Genomic DNA, 7,129 nt, shown 5'->3' with positions numbered 1-7,129 from the left:
CCTGGAAAAAGCAAACTTCTTGTTCAAAAGAAAATATGCAGAACGAAGAAAATGGGTTTTAGGAGGATTTGTGATGGAATGCCAAAAAAGAAGGCAAAAAGTTCTCCTTAATGGTGCTTTTGTGGGTCCTTGTTGCAACTAATTAGATATAAGCACAATGTCTTTTTGTCTCTTTTATCTAGGAAGATAACGAATTCATTGTCAATGATTGTGGTGCGGTGAAAAGAGAAAATTTTGTCGGAAATTTCAATTAGATCGAAGAAAAAAAAAACAGCACGCACCAGGAAAAATTAAAAAAATAGTGCTCTTCTTCAAACTTAAGTCTCTGTGCATTATTATCAACAGGAGTGATTAACGGTCATATGTCAAGGCAATTATGCAAGCCTTGATTATTTGCTTCAACTTGTTGATATGTGAGAAATCTGATTTACCCTAAGCTACATTGGGTGATACGTTTTCAAGTTCCAAGAAATTGAGGTCAGGTTAGTAAGAAAGGAAACACAAAATGTTAAGCAGAAACGATTATATTTGCACTATACAATCATGCGTTTGTAATGTTCGTATGATGCAAATCTGATCCCTCTTATCTAATATTTTATGATCAATTTCTTACTAGGTTGACCTCAATCTTCCGGGACTTAGAAAATCCGTCACCCAGACATAGGCTAAAAGGAAAACAACCGGGCAGTTTACTAGTGGTTGTAGGTGTGGTCCATCCCTTGGTTTAAGCGTAATTGGAGGCGTCGTTTGTGTATTGAATTGCCGCTGAAAGTGCAAGCAAATGGAGATTTGGTGTGGTCAATTTGATTGTAGATCCTCCATGGCCCAACAAATTGACTCATGCAAATGGAGTTTGATTTGATGAAAATGCAAGGGTAATCATGTTTCTTTTCTTTTTCTTTTTTTTCCCTAAACGATTATTTCTTTTAATTTATCTACTCCATTGGTTATTTTTCCTTTCAATATTCTTTCTTTTCAGTTTTACTGACCACCCAATATCATTAACTAGCATGGTCTAATTCTCACCTTAAAATTTACATTTTGGTATTCTTAGGCCTCGTTTAGTAGAGATGATTGCTTGAATATGATTATTCACATTTTTTTTAACAATCGATATTTACACTAAGGAGAAGGGTTTGAGCTTAGTCTCACACGGGCTAGCAATAATGTGATTCAAATTTACTTTTGGTGAGAATCGAACTTAAGACCTCTCACTTACAAATGAAGGGGAATAACACAAAATCGTAGTACTAAGTGACATTCACTATGTTGAATGTATTTCCAAGAAGATATGTTATTTGTGCACTGTTTTACCTCCTCCTATGCACTAAGCTATTATATTGAACAAAGCAAAAGAGAATCATCGATCAAAATTAATACGAGGTGTGTAGAAAATGAAAAAGAACGTGCATATATCACTTCCCTTGGTTATTTTATTTGACCTCTTCATTTGTTTCTTTATACCCATATTTATCTGTGGGTGCATCGAAGCAAGCCATTCAAATCGTTGTTGATCCGGCGAACAACACATAAGCCTCATTAAAACAGATCGGTCGACTTCCTATCCAGCCATAAACCAACACCAATCGAAATCGCGTTCGTCACAAGGTGTGGAAAAATAAAATTTTTGTTTGAACAAATTCCAACTCCAAATTTTGTGTTTCAAGTTAAATATTTGAGAGATGGTGCGTGCTTTTCGACAATAGTAGGACAATTAGATGGTATTTAACACACTACTTCATTGCTTACACCCCAAGTAATCTTTGAAACACCATCACGAGTTGAAAATTCAAGTTCTCCGATTGTGCTTGGCATACAGGAGATTGGTTAGATCATTCTACAAAACAGCAGAGGCGCGCGCTTCTTCTCTTCTCTTTTGTTGCTGATGGCATGGAGTTGCAGGCAGTGTTTTCACCATGATTTCTGCTGAGGTTGTTAACATTGGAGATGAGGCTTGTGAAGTTGTTGCCGGTACAATTTCTACCAGGCTGTTGGCACGCCAACACCAAAAGGTAGAAATTACACTGACCCTTCTGGAACAAGGAGGAACCGCTGGAAGGTATGGTCTTAATGTATTCTTTGGAATTCAATTCATACAGAAAGCTATTGGCTGGTTGTTGCATTCAACATGTATGGATTGGAGGATCGCTTTGCAGCCCTTGAACATATTTGACGCCCCCTCAGAAACCGCCACACAAGACAAGCAGCCATGGCCCGAGATCAAAATATGGCTGAACAGCAATATAGGCAATATAGGATGGTAGTGGTTGCATGAAGAGAGAATTAAGCTTGTTTGCTTTGATTCAAGTGAATGCACGAAGGTGCAATCACATCCTGCACAAGCTAACAAGAAGTAGAGAATGGGGATTGGACGTTCTGAAACACACTGTGAATTACCGAAGGCTGTGATTCCATCTTAGACAACAATTGGACTCCAAAAAGCTCTTACGAGAAGGACCGAAAATGTATACAAAGCATGTTTTAAATTGAGATACAGAACAAAAAACGGCCGTCTCTTCTACTTATTGATATGAAAACATTCCAAATTACAGTTACAGCATGAATGATCTACACTCTCAGCCCAAAGCTCACTTGATCCAGAGTTCCATGTTTTTTTGGGTAAATCAAATGCTTTAGGAGCGGCACTTATTGGAGAAAAAGCAAAGCTACAAGCTCCCAAGGCAAAATACGACAGTGCGATTTTTTTTATTGATGGACTGGATTCACTTTGCCATATTAAGATTTAAGATGTAGTAAACTTCAAACAGCTCACTCATCTTTGGCAGTTTTCTTACCACTGAATAACTTAGTCAGATTAGGCATCACCTTCTTTTTCTTTTGAATGGGGAAATTATTCCGAGCTCCAGGAGAAGCAGATTTTCTATACCTCGCCGGCCTGTATGGAGTCTGGTATCCAGTACTTTTCATAGCCTTTCTAGGTGTGGTTTGTTGCCAGTTTCCAGAGACTACAATTCTTTCCCCTTTTTGTCCCCAGTTTTGTACTTCTCCTTGCTTTTCGTCCACTCTCATCTTTTTAAGATCTCTCATAGTTAAGTCTGTCCTTATCAGTATTTCCTTCTCACTGGCCTTTAGAGCTTCAACCCATGCCTGAGCTGCTGCTACCTTTTTATCCGCAATTCCTGCAGCTGCAACCGCACGTCCAGTCAGGTACTCGTGTTCAAACTTGGATATGGTTATTGAAGAACTACTCTGTGACTCAAAAGCTCTAGCTCGTACGGTGTTCTCAATCAGAGTTTTGAGATTTTCAAGCGCTACAGCTTCGGATGATTTGACTGTTTCGAGCTCCTGCATTGTAGCCTGTAACTTTTCCTCGGTTGATTCTATCTCCAATTCCATTTTCAGAATTTCGGACTTGATGCTTGCAGTCCCTTCGCAGACAAGCTCCTTTTCTTTCTTTGCAGCTTCTGCTTCTACCTTGAGCTTGTCAAGAGTGAGAGATAGATTGGACGCAATCGATTTTTCTTTCTCTTCGGATGCAGATACATCTTCCAACTTGGCTTTTGCTCGGAGAAGCTTTGAGTTAAGATTTTGAACCCTCAAGTTTGATTTCTCTTCTGTCTTCCTCAACCGAGCTGTCTTGTTTGTTAAATGCTTATGCTCATTTCTCATAACATCCATGGAGGCCATGTACTGAAAACCTTCTTCTTTTACTGCAGCCAATTCTGTCTTTGCCTCCTCAAGTTCTTCCATAACTGACTGTAACAGCTCTGAACCTTCCAAGTCTTCCTCTTTCCGAAAACTGGGTTCTAAACGACTCAAGCTGTCAATCCTTTGAATCCTTTTGTCCATTTCTTTAACTACCTTTAGTTCATTCTGTAACACATGCACATCAGACATTGTGACAGCTAACTTGGTTTCGAGGACTTTTGAGTTATCAACCTGTTTAACAACATCTTCCATTTTCTTCCTGGTTTTGTCCACTGCCGATGAGAATTGATTGGCTTCCCTTTCTCTCTCAGCTTCTATTTCTCCAAATTCTCTTGCAGCTTCAATCTGGGCCAACTCAGCTAGCAATTGCTCTTCAGTTGCTTCCTCAATCTCGTCCCTGATTGCCTCCACTGAACTTGTATAAAACAACGTCTTCGCATTTGAGGCCTCAGTTTGCTTCTCTGCCCGCGATTTCTCTTCTAAAATCGACGCCATATCAAGCTTAAGCATGCTTAGTTCCTGTCTCACAAGTTCCAATTCTCTCATCACTTCTGTATATTTTTTGTTGTCCACATCCCCAATAGCCAATACCTGGTCTTCACGCCTACCTATGTGCCTTTGCGATTTCTTTAGTACGTCAATCTCTTGTGTATGTGATTTCACCTTGGAGCTTGATTCCTCAATTACAGAAGACAGATCCTTAGCTCTCTTCATCACATCAAGCATCTCGGATTGCGCTTTGTTCTTAAGGCGTCTGTGTCCGTTCTGTTTTCTTTGAATCGACCTATTTCCCTGCGTGCCATATGAAGTTCCCTCACTATTGCTGAAGACTTGACATGAAATTGGTCGACAGACAGAGAGAAGGGGAGATCAGAAGCAATGCAGATGGTTTTTTGCTTACATAGTGAATAAAACTAAGATTATGAAATGAGATTTTTCCGTAGTTTCAAGAGTTGGTTAAAAACATTCAACTCTTTGCAGGGTCCCAAGTTTGATTCTCTCACTCACCAACAACATTTGTATAAAAATTTAAAAATTAAAAAATTTCGGGGTTATATATGTACCTTGGATATATCTATCTGGGATTTCTTGAGGGAAGGACTAGCTTCAAGAATCCTATCTTCTTCATACACATTGTTGGCTTTTATAATCTTCTTCAATTATCAAACTCTCCTACATTCACCTGTTTACCACTCTATTTATCATCCACCACAATCTCTGTCAATTTCTTCAAAAATCCATAAAACTTTATTCTTCAAATATGAACAAAAATTCTAAGCAAAAACTAGAATCTAATTACACACACTTCATCAATTGCAAGAATTTCAATTATTTATTAGCACGTGCAAAATCCATTCTAACCCTGATGTGGGATTCAAACTCTCAACAAAATGCAAGTAATTTCAGCAGCTAACATTAACATCTTCATATACAAATATATACGTATGTGTATATATAATATAATTATATACATATATTCTTAGAGACAGAAAGCATGAGATTAAGAATTAAAAATCTTACAAATAATTGAGATGCATGGCTTGGCTACGATTTTTGGAAGAGTGAAATTTTTGCTTGGAAGGCACAGAGAGACAGCAAACTTTGGTAGTTGTCAGGCAGTTTTAATTTTATTCCGATTTAAAGAGGGAATAAAGATAAAAGAGGAAGGACTGGCTTCGGTTCTGTGCACAATCCAACTCCTGATGATTGCTTGATATTGAAACTACCGCCATCCGCCACCCATCTGCTTTATTCTTTTCTTCCCGCATTTTGAATTTTTCTTTCAAATATTCTTTACTTCACACCTTCGTTTTAATTTCATTTAAACTGAAATAAGACATACGTCGGATCTTGAAACCATATTAAACAATTTTTTATATATTTTAGGAATAATGTGGAGGAGAAATTCCTAAATCAGATACCAGATTAACTATTTTTTGTAGAAGTATTGAGAAGGGGAAATCAAACTTAAAATCTTCAGTGTATAAGTAAATGCTCTAACTGACTAAGATACAAGCCTTTTAGAACATTCATCGTAAAATGCTAAATGATCAGTTAAGTTATACAACACTTTCAATGTTTTTGTGAGGAGAAATTTCAAAATCAATTCATGAAATAGTCATTTCAAGTGCTGAAAAAACTCAAATTTCTTTTATACAATATATATTTATACTAAGGGATACAAATTTGAGTTAAGCCTGATGAGTTGATTTTATATTATATATTATTTCTCTATTCTTGTTATATTTTGGTTATTATTTTTGTGAGATTTTGATGATTTGATATGTATTTTTAATGTAGGACATGCAAACTTGTTTGGAGCATAAAGTAATCAAATGGTGGAAATTTTTAGTGATTCCAATTGGAGAGGGTTCATGAATCTGTCAAGAAGGTTGTCTCAAAATTTCATAATTTTATCCCCAAGCATCTAATCATGACGAATTAATTTATGCCCAGCGTGCAGTGCTGGCAGATTGAGTTGCAAAGCTTATTTGCAACTTTTGGGCTGGAAGATTTGAACTTGGGCTCTTCTTGAAACTTGAAGAGGAGGTCCTCATCTCTAATTTGAGTCGTTTTGGGCCTGTTTTGGTGCTCTGAAGGTCCAGAAACATGGCTATCTCTGTGCTGAGCAGATTTCCTAGTCATAATAGGAATGTAATTCCTAGTTATCCTTTTATTATTTTATTTCCTAGTTTTTAGAAAACCATTTCTATGAGGGTTTTAATTTGGAGTAGTATAAATAAGGCTTTTTAGCCATTAGGGTTTGGGGGAGAAGGCATGCATTATTTTAGAGAACTTCAAACTTTTCTCAATCTTTTTTCTAGTTAATATATTTTCTTTAGTTTTTATAGTTGTTCGCAACTAATGTCCGTTTGCTAGGGCGAAGCCATGAGCCTTAGCATGAATATGTGATTTTATTAATTTGCTTATGAATGGATGCATGCTTGCTTTGAATTATTAATCACCGTGATTAAACTATCTAATTGTCTTAGTGATTCGTGACCATTAGGGTTTTTAGACAAGTAATTTGATGCAATTTCTGGTGGAACATCACCCTGAAATTGAAGAGGGCTTCTTGTGATTAGTAATTGTAAGTTCACTTAAGGCGAACATCACGTTCTTAAGGGTTGCATGGTTTTTCAAAGGGTTTTCACAAAACTTAATGAGTCTTGCATGTTTATATTTGATTTGAATATCACAGATGGGTTGCATGTTAGATATACGTTTTCGCTTGAACATCACGAGGAAAATATGCATTAGGAAAACCTAACCTTCAAAGCATGATGTAGAAATTCATAAGTAATTGGTAGGCGGAACCCTAGCCTTTTACAATTTGGTTTTCAAAATGTTTTCCTTTGTTTTCTTTACTTTGCTAATTTCTTTAATCTTTTTAATAAATTCGTTTTTATTATTTTTAAATTCAAAATCAACTTTTTCCAAACATTGTTCTAAATAATTA

General features: G+C 36.7%; 1 pseudogene across 1 annotated transcript; it reads right to left on the bottom strand.

Moving 5' to 3' along the window:
• Window positions 1–2,427: 2,427 nt before the first annotated feature.
• On the bottom strand, window positions 2,428–5,438 carry LOC137707769 (protein PLASTID MOVEMENT IMPAIRED 15-like; annotated as a pseudogene). Its single transcript, XR_015958150.1, has 3 exons — window positions 5,397–5,438; window positions 4,734–4,823; window positions 2,428–4,499 (listed from the first exon to the last, which is right to left on the bottom strand). The product of XR_015958150.1 is annotated as a protein PLASTID MOVEMENT IMPAIRED 15-like (transcript).
• Between the last annotated feature and the right edge of the window lie 1,691 nt (window positions 5,439–7,129).

The sequence above is a fragment of the Pyrus communis genome, chromosome 17 (genome assembly GCF_041283825.1).
Source record: "Pyrus communis isolate YQ-2024b chromosome 17, ASM4128382v1, whole genome shotgun sequence".
NCBI classification, from domain to species: domain Eukaryota; kingdom Viridiplantae; phylum Streptophyta; class Magnoliopsida; order Rosales; family Rosaceae; genus Pyrus; species Pyrus communis.
The sequence above is the reverse complement of the archived record's forward strand: the minus strand, read 5'-3'. Positions and strand labels throughout refer to the sequence as shown.